We start from the raw sequence: 13,338 nt of genomic DNA, 5'->3' as shown, positions 1-13,338 counted from the left end.
TTACTAGAGAATTGGTAGCAATGAAATAGATGGACTGTACTGTTTGATCAGACTCTTTCTAAGTCTTCCACCAAGTCTTCTTTACTCTAGTAAGATGGTGGAAGGCTTAGAAAGGGTCTGATAGAACACAACCTGAAGTCTGTTTGAATAATTATTCTGTGCTGGTGCTGGTAGCAGAGATTCTCCTCCTCCTCCTCCTCCTCCTCCTCCTCTACCACTACATTTTGGCAGTGTCATCCAGAGTCTCCAGTGGTAAAGTGGCTATTATACTTTGCTCAATAAGAAAAGAGTGTAGACTAGTCATCTATCCATTGCAAACAATTTGCAAGACATTTTGCAAATTAATTAATTCAGATTGATTCTGATTTAAGTGCTATACAAGTAAGAGGGACTGAGAGCCCCACTCATGTCAACTGATGCAGAACACAGAATGATAGCCACTGAAAGTGAGAAAGCACTGCAGTCATTGAACATCAAGAAAGAATTGTTAGAATGAATGAAAGATTGTCTTATTGAACATCAAGAAAGAATTGTTAGAATGAATGAAAGAATGCCTCCGTGGACTCCATTAAACTGGATCAGTTTGAGTTGGTGAGTACCGATGATGTGGACAAGATCCTCGGAAGTGTTCGGAAGACAACCTGCTCTCTCGATCCCTGTCCCTCATGGTTAGCAGCGCAGGGGGGACCGGCAGTAACTTCGTTGCTGCGACGGATTATTAATACATCTCTGAGGGAAGGGCAATTTCCATCTGAGTTAAAATTGGCCATTGTAAAATCTTTGCTAAAAAAGCCCTCCCTCGACCCCCTGGTACATAATAATTATCGGCCAGTTTCGCTGCTGCCATTTTTGGGGAAGGTGATCGAGAGGGCGGTTGCAATCCAGCTTCAGTCGGTCTTGGAAGAAACGGATTATCTGGACCCATTTCAAACTGGCTTTCGGGCGGGTTACGGGGTTGAGACGGCCATGGTCGCCTTGGTCGATGATCTCCGTCTGGGCACCGACAGGGGAAGCGTGTCCCTGCTGGTGCTCTTGGACATCTCAGCGGCTTTCGATACCATAGACCATGGTATCCTTCTGGAGCGCCTGGCTGAGGTGGTAATCGGGGGCACTGCGCTCCAGTGGTTCCGGTCCTACCTCTCTGGGAGGTTCCAGATGGTGCAGCTGGGAGACGTGTGCTCCGATAAGAGGGCCCTCACAACTGGGGTCCCTCAAGGAGCCATTCTGTCTCCCATGCTATTTAACATTTACATGAAACCGCTGGGAGAGATCATCCGGAGACATGGGGCGCGGGGTTATCAGTACGCTGATGACACCCAAATAGTCTTCTCTATGTCCCCGACTGATGCAGTGACCGAGGATGGCGTCTCTCCTCTCGTGGCATGCCTGGAGTCAGTAATGGGCTGGATGAGGAAAACCCGACTCAGCCTGAATCCAGAGAAAACGGAGGTACTCGTGATAGGTTCCCCTGGCCCAGGAATGGCGGTGGTTCCACCTGTCCTGAACGGGATCACGCTTCCTGTGAAGGACTCCATGAGCAGTCTGGGGGTGCTTCTTGATTCGTCGCTTCACCTTACATCTCAGGTGAATGCGACGGTCAGGAACACCTGCTACCAGCTTCGGCTTATTTGCCAGCTGCGCCCATACCTGGCCCAGAGGGACCTAGAAACGGTGGTACATGCTCTGGTAACCTCTAGATTGGACTTCTGCAACGCGCTCTACATGGGGCAACCCTTGTATCATACTCGGAAGCTACAGTTGGTACAGAATATGGCTGTCATGCCCAGCCTGGAAGATGGCTTGGAGGACTCAGAGGATGAGCTAGAGCCTCTGGGATCTGAACCTATAACGGAGGAGCCAGAGCCCCAGGGGCTTGAACCTGTAATGGAGGAGCCAGAGGCTGGCCCTAGTTCTGCTGGAGCAGAGTTTGTGGCCCCTCCAGAGGTTCAGCAGTCAAGTTTGCCTAGTGCCGAGGCTGTGGACATGGAGGAGGATCTGGGCAGTGTGCCTACCTTCAATGAGCGTCGAGCTGAAAGAGAGGGCCTTCGAAGATCTCGGAGGCTTTATCAGAAGCGTCTTCGCAATCAGGCACAGCTGAAGGCCAGCTCCTTGCCTTTATAAACACCTGGAGCATGTGTGGTTCTTTGCCAGTGGATATCTGACTCTTTTAGAGGAAAGACTCTGTCTCTGGCTCCTTGGCTTCTTGTCTTGAATACCCGGAAACCTTGACCTTGGACTGCTTCATCGACCTGCCTATCTGTTGCCCTGAACCTCGGACTGTCTGACAATTCTCTTGGTAATCCCTTTTGGTAAAGCTACTGCATCTCTCTAGGACTGACTTTGCTGTGCTGGGAGAGGGTTGTTTGTTTGGGAACTAGCTGCCTTATCAGCCTTTGGCTGCTTTCCCGGACAGAATATCCACTGGCCTTGTAATTAGGCTGATAGCAGCATCATGGCAAGCGAACAAGCTCTGGCCGAGATGATGCAGATGAATTTGCAGCTTTCTGCTCAGGTGCAGCAATTGACTGAGACTGTAGCTGCTATGCAGAATCAAGGGAACCCTTCTGCTCCTGAACGCCGACGGAAATGTTTTGCTTCCCTTCCTGATAAATTCCAGGGAGACGCTACGATGCTGGACAGTTTTCTTGCTAATTGCAAGCTACATTTTAAGCTCCGGAGGGAAGATTTTCCTGATGATTCCCATAAGGTGGCTTTTATAATTAGTTTGCTTTCTGGGCCTGCCAGCAAATGGGCTACCCCTTACCTGAACCAGGACAGCCCCCTCCTCAATAGTCTGCAAGACTTTATTGCAGAAATGCAAGCCACCTGGGGGAATCCTGTAAAGGCTGAGTCTGCAGAACGTCAGATCCAGGCTCTTCGCCAAGGGACAGGAACTGTAGCTGAGTACTCCACCAACTTCCGCTTGCTTGCTCAGGACTTGACATGGAATGATAGTGCTTTGCAGGCTCAGTTTCGGGCAGGGCTCTCTGAAGCTGTGCTGGATGAATTGGCACGCTCTGAGCCTCCTGATTCTCTGAGCTTGTTGATTGCACAAGCTACCCGATTGGACTGCCGCCTCTCTGCTCGTAGACAAGCTCGTCAGAATGCCCTTCCACCTCTGCCGCGTCCTGCTCGACCAGCTCCTGCAGCATTACCTGTGGCTGTTCCCTCTCAGCCAACTGAGGAACCTATGCAGCTGGGAGGAGCACGACCACGGCTCACCGCTACAGAGAAGGAGCGCAGGAGGAGGGAGGGTCTTTGCCTATACTGCGGCCTCCATGGACATTTTGCTCGGGAATGCCCTGCTAAGGGACGCCGACCCACCCCGCAGGGAAACGGATCCTCCCAGGTGTAGAGAGGGTTCACCACCTGGGATTGTCCCTCGAACCCACTTCATCCACATCAGCTTCCAGGAAGGACCCTTTGCTAGTGGCCGCCAACCTGAGGCTCCCCTCCATGGAGCTCCTTCCTGTGGGAGCCATGATCGACTCTGGAGCTTCCAGCTGTTTTATGGATCTGAGCTTTGCTCAATGTCATCACATCCCACTGGAGGCTCTGGCTGAGCCCAGGCCGGTGGAGACTATTGATGGACGGCTCCTCCGGTCTGGTCCTGTGACGCATCAGACCCCCGTGCTCCACCTCGAGATCCAGGGCCATGTGGAGCAGATCCGGTTCTTGCTGGCCGCAGTCCCGCACTTTCCTTTGGTTTTGGGCATGTCGTGGCTCTCGCAGCACGACCCACATATCTCCTGGTCTCGGAGGGAACTTCTTTTTGGCTCAGAATATTGTCAGGAGCACTGTTGGCCAGACCGGATCCCGGCTGCAGTGGCTGCGGAGGCCCAGGAATGTTCGGTGGTGTTGCCAGAGAAATACCAGGACTTTGCCGATGTTTTTGATAAGAAGGAGGCGGACCGGCTCCCTCCACACCGCCCTTATGACTGTGCCATCGACCTGGTGCCGGGGGCCCCTATTCCAGCAGGGCGACTCTACTCCCTCTCGGAGCCTGAGCTGGCAGCTCTGAGGGACTTTCTGGAGAAGAATCTTCAGAGAGGGTTCATCCGTCCCTCCAAGTCCCCTGCTGGGGCCCCTGTACTGTTCGTGCGCAAGAAGTGCGGGGAGTTGCGCCTCTGCAACGACTACCGGGCCCTCAACAAGATCACCATCCGGAACCGGTACCCCCTGCCTTTGATCCCAGAGCTGCTGGAGCGGTTGCGCCACGCCAAGGTGTTTACCAAGTTGGACCTCCGTGGGGCGTACAATTTGGTGCGGATCCGGGCGGGAGACGAGTGGAAGACAGCCTTTCAGACCCGGTATGGGCATTACGAGTACACCGTGATGCCCTTTGGACTATGTAATGCTCCGGCTGTTTTTCAACATTTTGTGAATGATGTCTTCCGGGACTATTTGGACCGTTTTGTTATAATTTACTTGGATGACTTTTTGATTTACTCTCCGAGCCAGGCCGCCCATGATGCCCACGTCCGTGCTGTTCTCCAGAGGCTCCGGGAGCACAGGCTTTACGCGAAGTTGGAGAAGTGCGCCTTCGACCTCCGCGAGGTGGACTTCCTGGGCTACCGTGTCTCTGCTCAAGGTGTGGCCATGGACACATCCAAGGTGGAGTCGGTGCTATCTTGGCAACCTCCTCGCAACAGGAAGGATGTTCAGAGGTTCCTAGGGTTTGCGAACTTCTATCGGAAGTTCATCAAGGACTACGCCACCCTAGTGAGCCCTATCTCTCGACTGTTGCGAGGGAAGACCCGGTTCGAGTGGACAGCTGCTGCACAGAAGTCCTTTGAGGTCCTGAAGGTGAAGTTTACGTCAGCCCCGATCCTGCAACACCCTGACCCGCGCACGCCCTTTGTCCTGGAAGCAGATGCCTCTGATGTTGCCATAGGGGCTGTGTTGCTTCAGCCAACGGGGCCCAAGGCGCACCTGTTGCCCTGCGCCTTTTACTCCCGACAGCTCACCACCCCAGAGCTTAATTACACCATCTGGGAGAAGGAGCTGTTGGCAATCAAGGCGGCCTTTGAGACCTGGCGGCATTTGCTGGAGGGAGCGGCTCACCCAGTCCGGGTGCACACGGATCACCGGAACTTGGAGCACCTACAGACAGTGAGGAAGCTCTCCCAGAGGCAGCAGCGATGGTCATCGTTCTTTGCCCGCTTCAACTTCCAGCTTCAATATGTGCCTCGAGCCCAGAACCGACAGGCCGACGCTCTCTCCCGGAAGCCAGAGTATGACACAGACCCAGAGGGGGAGATTCTGTCCACCATTCTGCGCCCAGAGAACTTTGCCGCTGCTCTGAGGGAGGCTACACTGCTGGACCAGATCCGGAAACTCCAGGGCCAGGACCCATTTGTGGCACAGCATTCGGCGGAGGGGGACACTTCTCCCTTCGTGATGCGGGATGGCTTGCTTTACCACCGGGATCGCCTTTATGTGCCAGCAGGTCCTTGTAGAGAGACGGTCTTGCAGCTTTGTCATGACTCAAAATCGGCTGGGCATTTTGGCTTTTGTAAAACCCTGCACCTCCTCACCCGGGAGTTTTGGTGGCCTCGAGTCCGGGCAGAGGTGGCTCAGTACGTGGCCACTTGCCCAGTGTGTCACCGGGCTAAAGACCATAGGGGACGACCTGCAGGTTTGTTGCTGCCTTTGCCAACACCAGCAGGGCCTTGGAAGTTAGTATCTATGGACTTTATCACGGACCTGCCCCCCTCTGCTGGTTGCACTACCATTTGGGTGGTGGTGGACCTTTTTTCCAAGATGGCCCACTTCGTACCCTGCGTTGGCCTCCCCACGGCGAAAGAGACGGCCCGGATGTTCATCCAGCATGTCTTCCGGCTTCATGGCCTTCCCGAGGGTGTGATTTCAGACCGCGGTACCCAGTTCACCGCCCGCTTCTGGACCAGCTTGCTCCGCCTCCTGGACATCGCGCCTCACCTGTCCTCGGCACATCACCCTGAGTCAGATGGTCAGACGGAGAGGACCAACGGTACCCTGGAGCAGTATCTCCGCTGCTATGCCAGCTACCGGCAGGACAACTGGGTCGACTTGCTCCCGCTGGCCGAGTTCGCCTACAACAACTCGGTCCATGCCTCGACCCAGCAGACCCCCTTCTTTGCCACTGGGGGCTTCCATCCTCGAGGATTCCCTGCTGTGGCTCCTGTCTCAACGGTCCCAGCGGCAGATCAGTGGCTCCAGGAACTCCGAGCGGCACAGTCCCTGTTGAAAGAACAGCTTGAGGTAGCCAAGGAGGCGTATAAACGGGGAGCGGATCGGCGACGTCAAGAAGGTCCACCGTTGCAGGTGGGGGATTCAGTCTGGCTGTCCACAAGACACCTTCCTCTGCAGCGGTCGTGTCGCAAGTTGGATGCCCGGTTCGTGGGGCCATATAAAATTGTGGCCCAGATTAATCCTGTGGCTTTTCGGCTCCAGCTTCCCCGGACATGGCGGATCCACCCAGTCTTCCACCGCTCCTTGCTGCTTCCTGCCTCAGGGGTTCGGCCGGATGCGGGTTCAACTCCTCCGCCTGATCCAGTCCTGGTGAATGGGGAAGAGGAATTTGAGGTGGCTGAGATTTTGGACTCCCGTCGACATCGGGGTCGCCTTCAGTATCTAATTGACTGGGTTGGCTATGGGCCAGAGGAGCGCTCCTGGGAGGATGCCTCAGATGTTCATGCCCCTCGTCTGGTTCAGGCCTTCCATCGTCGCTTCCCTGACCGGCCTCGTCCTCCTCAGGGTGAGAGGGAGATTGATGAGAGGGGGAGTAATGTCATGCCCAGCCTGGAAGATGGCTTGGAGGACTCAGAGGATGAGCTAGAGCCTCTGGGATCTGAACCTATAACGGAGGAGCCAGAGCCCCAGGGGCTTGAACCTGTAATGGAGGAGCCAGAGGCTGGCCCTAGTTCTGCTGGAGCAGAGTTTGTGGCCCCTCCAGAGGTTCAGCAGTCAAGTTTGCCTAGTGCCGAGGCTGTGGACATGGAGGAGGATCTGGGCAGTGTGCCTACCTTCAATGAGCGTCGAGCTGAAAGAGAGGGCCTTCGAAGATCTCGGAGGCTTTATCAGAAGCGTCTTCGCAATCAGGCACAGCTGAAGGCCAGCTCCTTGCCTTTATAAACACCTGGAGCATGTGTGGTTCTTTGCCAGTGGATATCTGACTCTTTTAGAGGAAAGACTCTGTCTCTGGCTCCTTGGCTTCTTGTCTTGAATACCCGGAAACCTTGACCTTGGACTGCTTCATCGACCTGCCTATCTGTTGCCCTGAACCTCGGACTGTCTGACAATTCTCTTGGTAATCCCTTTTGGTAAAGCTACTGCATCTCTCTAGGACTGACTTTGCTGTGCTGGGAGAGGGTTGTTTGTTTGGGAACTAGCTGCCTTATCAGCCTTTGGCTGCTTTCCCGGACAATGGCGGCCAGGCTGGTCACTGGTACTTCCAGGACCAGTCATATAACACCGGTGCTTGAAGACCTGCACTGGCTGCCTATTCGCTTCCAGGCACAGTACAAGGTGTTGGTGATTACCTATAAAGCCCTACATGGCTTGGGCCCAGGATACCTGAAGGACCGCCTCTCCCCATACATTCCGCCCCGCACCCTCAGAACTTCTCTCCTCTACAACGAGGAGGACGTATTCCATCATTGCCCCGACCCTTTGGAACACGCTGCCCACAGAGCTCCGCTCGGCCACCTCCCTGGCTCAGTTTAGGAAGGATTTAAAGACCCTCCTATTTCGAACTGCATTCCCCGAGTGAAGTCCTAGATGGCCTCTCCCTCTTTGCTGACGGCAAATTGGAGGGCTGACCGGGGGTTTTATGATTGTTTTAAATTGTTTTATTGTATGTATTATTTTTATTATGTTGTTCACCGCCCTGATCAGTGGAAGGGCGGTATATAAATAAAAGTTTTATTTTTTATTATTTTATTTATTATTTTTCTCTTATTATTTTTCTCTGATTTTCCTTTCAAAAAGAGGAAAATTCTGAAAAAGCAGGCCAAGAGCTGGCAAATACAGACAACAACTTAACACATTGACAATATTAAATCAAAATTTGAGTACATTGCTGGACTCTTCTTGTCCTCTTGTCTATCCCAAGTAAATACTAAATAAGAAGGCAATTTGATCCCTAAAGAACAAAAGTCCCCAGCTTTAAAGCCAGAGTAAGGTTGCAAGATATAACCTCCTTCAAAACACATAGAAGTTTGGTCACATCTACCGTCCTTGCTTTCCTCCTGCATCTCAATCATCTCAATCATATTTATAGTTCACTACAACTCAGTATTAAAGAGCTGCCATTTCTGAGAATTAGAAGAACTGTGATTATTTACCTCCCAGACTGTTGTGTTTACAAGAATGGTAGCAGAAAAAAAGAATAATGAAGTTATCATTAGTCTCATGGAAGTTTGGATGAAAAGCTAAACCACTTATAGTTGGAAATATGAAGAACTGGGGGAAATCTTCACAGCTCAAAATGCAATCCTATCTGAAAATTGTATCATGTTTACAAGTGGAATCTTGCATTAGGGCTACATAAGCCTAAATCTGGTAAACATATTAAGACCTCTTTCCCCTTAATATTGATTAACTGTGCACTACTACTACTAGCAAAGGACTATGTTACAAAACTGCGTTCATGGATGCTGAGACTATCAAAGTCTATGTTACAGTTCATCTGCTCCACTCATGATATACTATGTAGGGAGTGGGGTGGCTAGTGTTGTTGTTGTTTATTTACACCCCACCTTTTCCCAGTTCTAAATTTAAAATGCCTTAAAACATATTAAAATGACAACATTAAGAATTCACAAGATACAAAAGTTAAAACAAGATTAAACAAGCAAACAATAAAAACAGATTAAAACATATATCATTAAATACTTGTATGTGAACGCACACACATGCACATATACACCAGCACAGCACAACAATTAGCAAGATTACATGCTTACTTGGGAGTGGAAATTAAACTACAAGGTGGATCCACTACTGTGCCCAATTTCTGAATAAGCACCAGAGGAATATTGACCTGTGGTCTGAATTTTTCATGCTTGTCAGGGTATATTTAGCCAAAATGTCTTCCTCTGAACCTAAAGTTCTCCCCCCCCCCTTTCCCCCCAAAATAAAGCATTACATTTATGTCTCCTAAAAGAAACTCAAGAAAGATTCTCCAAGCTGACTATCTGAAGGTGTTTGCTACAGGTTTGCAGAAAGCATCTATGTAAAATATTCTGAACACAGTGCACTCCAGGGACCCTGTGTCAAATGCAGTTATCGTCTAGAGCCACTTAAGGGAGCACAGTGATCTGTGTCATTATTCCTCTTGTTTGGGGAGAGAAAAAAATGCCCTAAATTTGAAAGGGAGTTTGCCTACAGAAGAACATTTGCTATCTATTAAAATTTCCTAAGAACACTGACCTTTAAAAAGAAGAAGTAGTTAGATATTCAAATTGAACGTTGTTTATAAATTTACTTGAAGAAGTTACTTCGGGTCTCTGTATGATGTATCCTTCAGAATACTGTTGTCATCCATTTTCCTTTTTGGTTCATCTACATTTACAACTTCAGTACCAGGAACTCACTTTCTGGGAGTCATTTTCTCTCAGCTGTCAATTTGAAATATAGGGATGATATTAACATAAAGACAACAGCGAGGCTGGTTGGGTCATCCTATGATCTGTAAATGGAACGAAGTTCAAAGAAAGGGGATTTTTCCATCAGCCCCAGCCAGCTTTGTCAAAGGACCATCCTAAAGAGCATGGGCTGCGTCACTAAGGCATATGGGTAGAAGAGAGGGCTGACAAAACCAAGGACAAGTATCTCATGGGTCGGGACTCTACATATAAAGCAATTAAATGAGTTCTGCCACAAGAGAAAAAAAGAGGTAATTCCATATTGATGGGCCCTAATGAAGTAGAATAAAATTGACCTATCTGTACTGTAAAATCATTTATTAATAAGAAAAGAGTTACTACAAATGACAGGGAACTGAGAAGTCAAACCTATTATATTCACAATATGATCAACTGAATTATTTTCAAGCACTTTATTTCTGAAGTGCTCTTACTGATGTTGATACGATTAATTCATAACAAACAGCTTGAGGACTACCAGCAAACTATCTTTAAGCCTGCAACCGTGCCGCCCATTCTATGAAGTTAAAGTAAATTGAACTGTGCTTAATGGGATTTCCTCTTCTGTAAGGGTATACACAGGATTGCACTCTTAGTTTGCTGAATACCTTTTGTAAATTTGATCCCAAAATAAGATGGTAAATTAAATATGTGTGGGGAGTAAACATCTGGTGTGGTTCTAGAGATGGAAATAATATTGAAATGCTAAAGGGGTGGGAACCCCAAGAGGGTTTACAACAGTAGTTCCCAAACTTTGGTCCTCCATGTTTTGCACTTCAGCTCCAGAATTCCTCATTGTTGGTCAAGCTGTCCGGAGCTTCTGGAAGTTGAAGTCCAAAACATCTGGAGGTCCAAAGTTTGGGAACCACTGATTTAGAATATCTTAAAACCCTAATAATAAGAAAACTCATTAAGCCCTCTTTTTGTTCCCTCCCCAGTCCGCAAACAGGCTCAAAAACAATTACTCCACCACGGTCTAATCTTTTTCCTGTCCCTACAAGGGGGGCAATCAGCAAAAAGGAATATCATTGTGGGCGGAAGATGAGGATATTGCCTCCCTATTCCTCACCTGGCCTTCTGGGGATTATTCTGATATTGTTGTTTTTTAGCACAACTATGTGAACAATTGCACTCATACATTTCGGTTTTGTTGTTCACACTATTTTTTTAATCGGAACCACATTTCTGCATTATCTGTTGCTCACACATATCAGCACTGCAAATAAAGTTGGAGTCAATGATGCGAATGTATTCAAACCACGTTCAAGGCATTCAGAGTTTGCACCAGGTCTGTCCGCATCAGTTAGTCACAAAGCTGACAATGCAAATCTTTTAGGAAAACTCAGAGGGGGAAACCCCTGAGATTGACTATTCTGGTTTAAGGGGAGTATTGTAGCCTCCCTGCCAAAAAAAAAAAAAAAAAACTTATTTGACTGCATTGAAATGAATGTGAACAACAAGCATTCAACCCCAGAGACTACCAGATTTTTTCCCCCGTCTGAATAAGCCCTTGATCTTCACTTGGCTTCCCTACCACCAGTTTCCCAATGTTGCATGGTAGGTGACCAGTTGGAAAGCCTGGAAGGCATAGCATCTTGATGGCATGTGGCAGAAGACCATGGGAATCTCCCTCCGGCCTTGCTGCCAGAGATTCTCTCTCCCTCCTCTCTGCCATGAGACCTCTTAAAAACCCAAAGACATCTGGCAGCAGTGAGAAAATTGATTATTTGTTCTTCCTTGCAGGAATGAATAATTTAACATAGCACATCCCTATGTGGTTTCCATGTAACAGTAATACTAGATTGATTCTTACTTTTCATACTTAATATTTATTTATAAGATGGTTTTGTCTACAAGTAAGTAATTCCATAAAAATACAAGGTGTGTCTGTATTTGTTTTTTGTATGTATTGTAAAGATAACAGAACATTTTAAGGGGTGTTTTTGCATGTTTTCTTGTTTATGCCCCTGTGTGCATGGTTAAATGTTGCCCCCAAAAAGTAAACCTGTAGTTTCAGACCACAATTTGTGATTTACAGTGTTCTCCTGATGCCTGCATGCACTTGTGCACATTTATTTATTCATTTATTTATTTATATTGAATGTATATCCTGCCTTTCCACCAAAGTGGGATCCAAGGCAGTTTAAAGTAATTTAAAACAAGAATTACTTAAAAACTTACTTAAAATTAATAATTTATTTAAAATTATTAAATAACCATGATAAAACATTGCACAAAAATGATACCATCCTACACATAATCATAACATGGGTGTATGTGCATTTTAATGTTCAAATGTACATTAGAAATGTAGAGGGGACAACAGCAGGAAGCAGGAAGGAACTGAAGGAAACTACAGGAAACTGCATACACACACACAACCCTGTGAAAAATAAAAGGTATCACTGCTTGTGGATTTCAGATTTTGCTGTACTAAGCTTTGAAACCTTTCTTCCCCAGTCTCAGAGGGCCCCCTTCACAGCATTTCTTCAGCTGTGATGGACTGGAACCAACCAACCTTGCCCACTGCCTCCCTTCACAATTATATATCATGGTGATATATTTATTTGGCCTAAACTCTCTCTAAAAGCCAATTACTATGTTGATAGCTGTCATACTTTCTACATATCATGAAAAGACATAACTCACTAGGACAGCGTGGCAAGGCAGAAGGCAGCAGGAAAAAGAGAAAGACTGCATTATGGATGGATAGACTCAATCAAGGAAGCCACTGCACTAAGTGTGCAAGACCTGAGCAGGGCTGTTGATTACAGAATGACTTGGTGGTCTCTCATTTGTAGAGTTGCCGTAAGTCGAAGTCGACTTGGTGGCAGTTAATAATAAAAATAAATACAGTAAAAGCTAATGTGCTTTGACAGCTAGTATGAAGTAATTACAGTGGGGTCTTGTTATCCGTGGGCTTGCCACCTGTGGATTTAAGCATCCATGGACAGCAAGTCCCCATTGTCCCTAATGATGGTGCACTCATATGCCTGCACCACCATCAGGGACAATGGAACTTCAGGTAAACCCCTGTTGTTTGGGGATGTGCCTCCACTGGGGACAACAGGACTTGAAGTCCCACAGTTTTTGGCATCCATGGGCGGATCTGGATTGAATCTTTCATGGATACCGAGGTCCCACTCTATTTACATTTGGTGGGCTTTTCTGCCTTTTGTTATATTATGTCACATGACCAACACAGCCGCCCCTATAATTTTCCTTTGGTTATCTATTTTCTTGTCTAAACAGCTGAAATTTATTGATATGTTTTTTTACTTTCAAAAGTGGCCTGAAATAATATATTTTAAATAATTGGAAAAATCTAATGAGACTGAAAATAAAAGATGGGTTCTTAAGACTTTGGGACAATCCAGCTAAGCTTGAGTATTTTAAACCTCCATCAATTTCAGTGGAAGAGATTTTCTCTCCTTGCAATAGGACTTCAAATTACTTGGCTTTGGTTCCATTGTGCTGTTTGTAAAATATTATATGGTAAATATGAGAAATGATCAGCTATAGTACAAACTGGGTTAGGATCTTCTACTCGTTCCTGTGCAGAACACCAGAACAGGATATATGCACAAGGCTCTGCACTATAATTTACCTTTTCATTTTTGCTTAAATGCTTTCACATAGCTGAAAAGCCTCCAAGTTAATCACCACACTGATCTTGAATGAGTTATATTATAGAGTATACCCTAAGCTT

The 13,338-nt window shown here is 47.6% G+C and overlaps 1 protein-coding gene across 2 annotated transcripts in view; it reads right to left on the bottom strand.

Moving 5' to 3' along the window:
* The window catches only part of LOC149318733 (cGMP-dependent protein kinase 1), a 799,226-nt gene that overhangs the window by 355,336 nt on the left and 430,552 nt on the right, over positions 1–13,338 (bottom strand). The gene's annotated exons all lie outside the window — the stretch shown is intronic.

Source organism: Sceloporus occidentalis, unplaced genomic scaffold, assembly GCF_023333645.1.
Source record: "Sceloporus occidentalis isolate IW3139 unplaced genomic scaffold, rSceOcc1.0.p SCAF_2, whole genome shotgun sequence".
NCBI lineage: Eukaryota > Metazoa > Chordata > Lepidosauria > Squamata > Phrynosomatidae > Sceloporus > Sceloporus occidentalis.
Note: the sequence above shows the minus strand (reverse complement) of the source record. Positions and strands in the feature narration are given on the sequence as shown.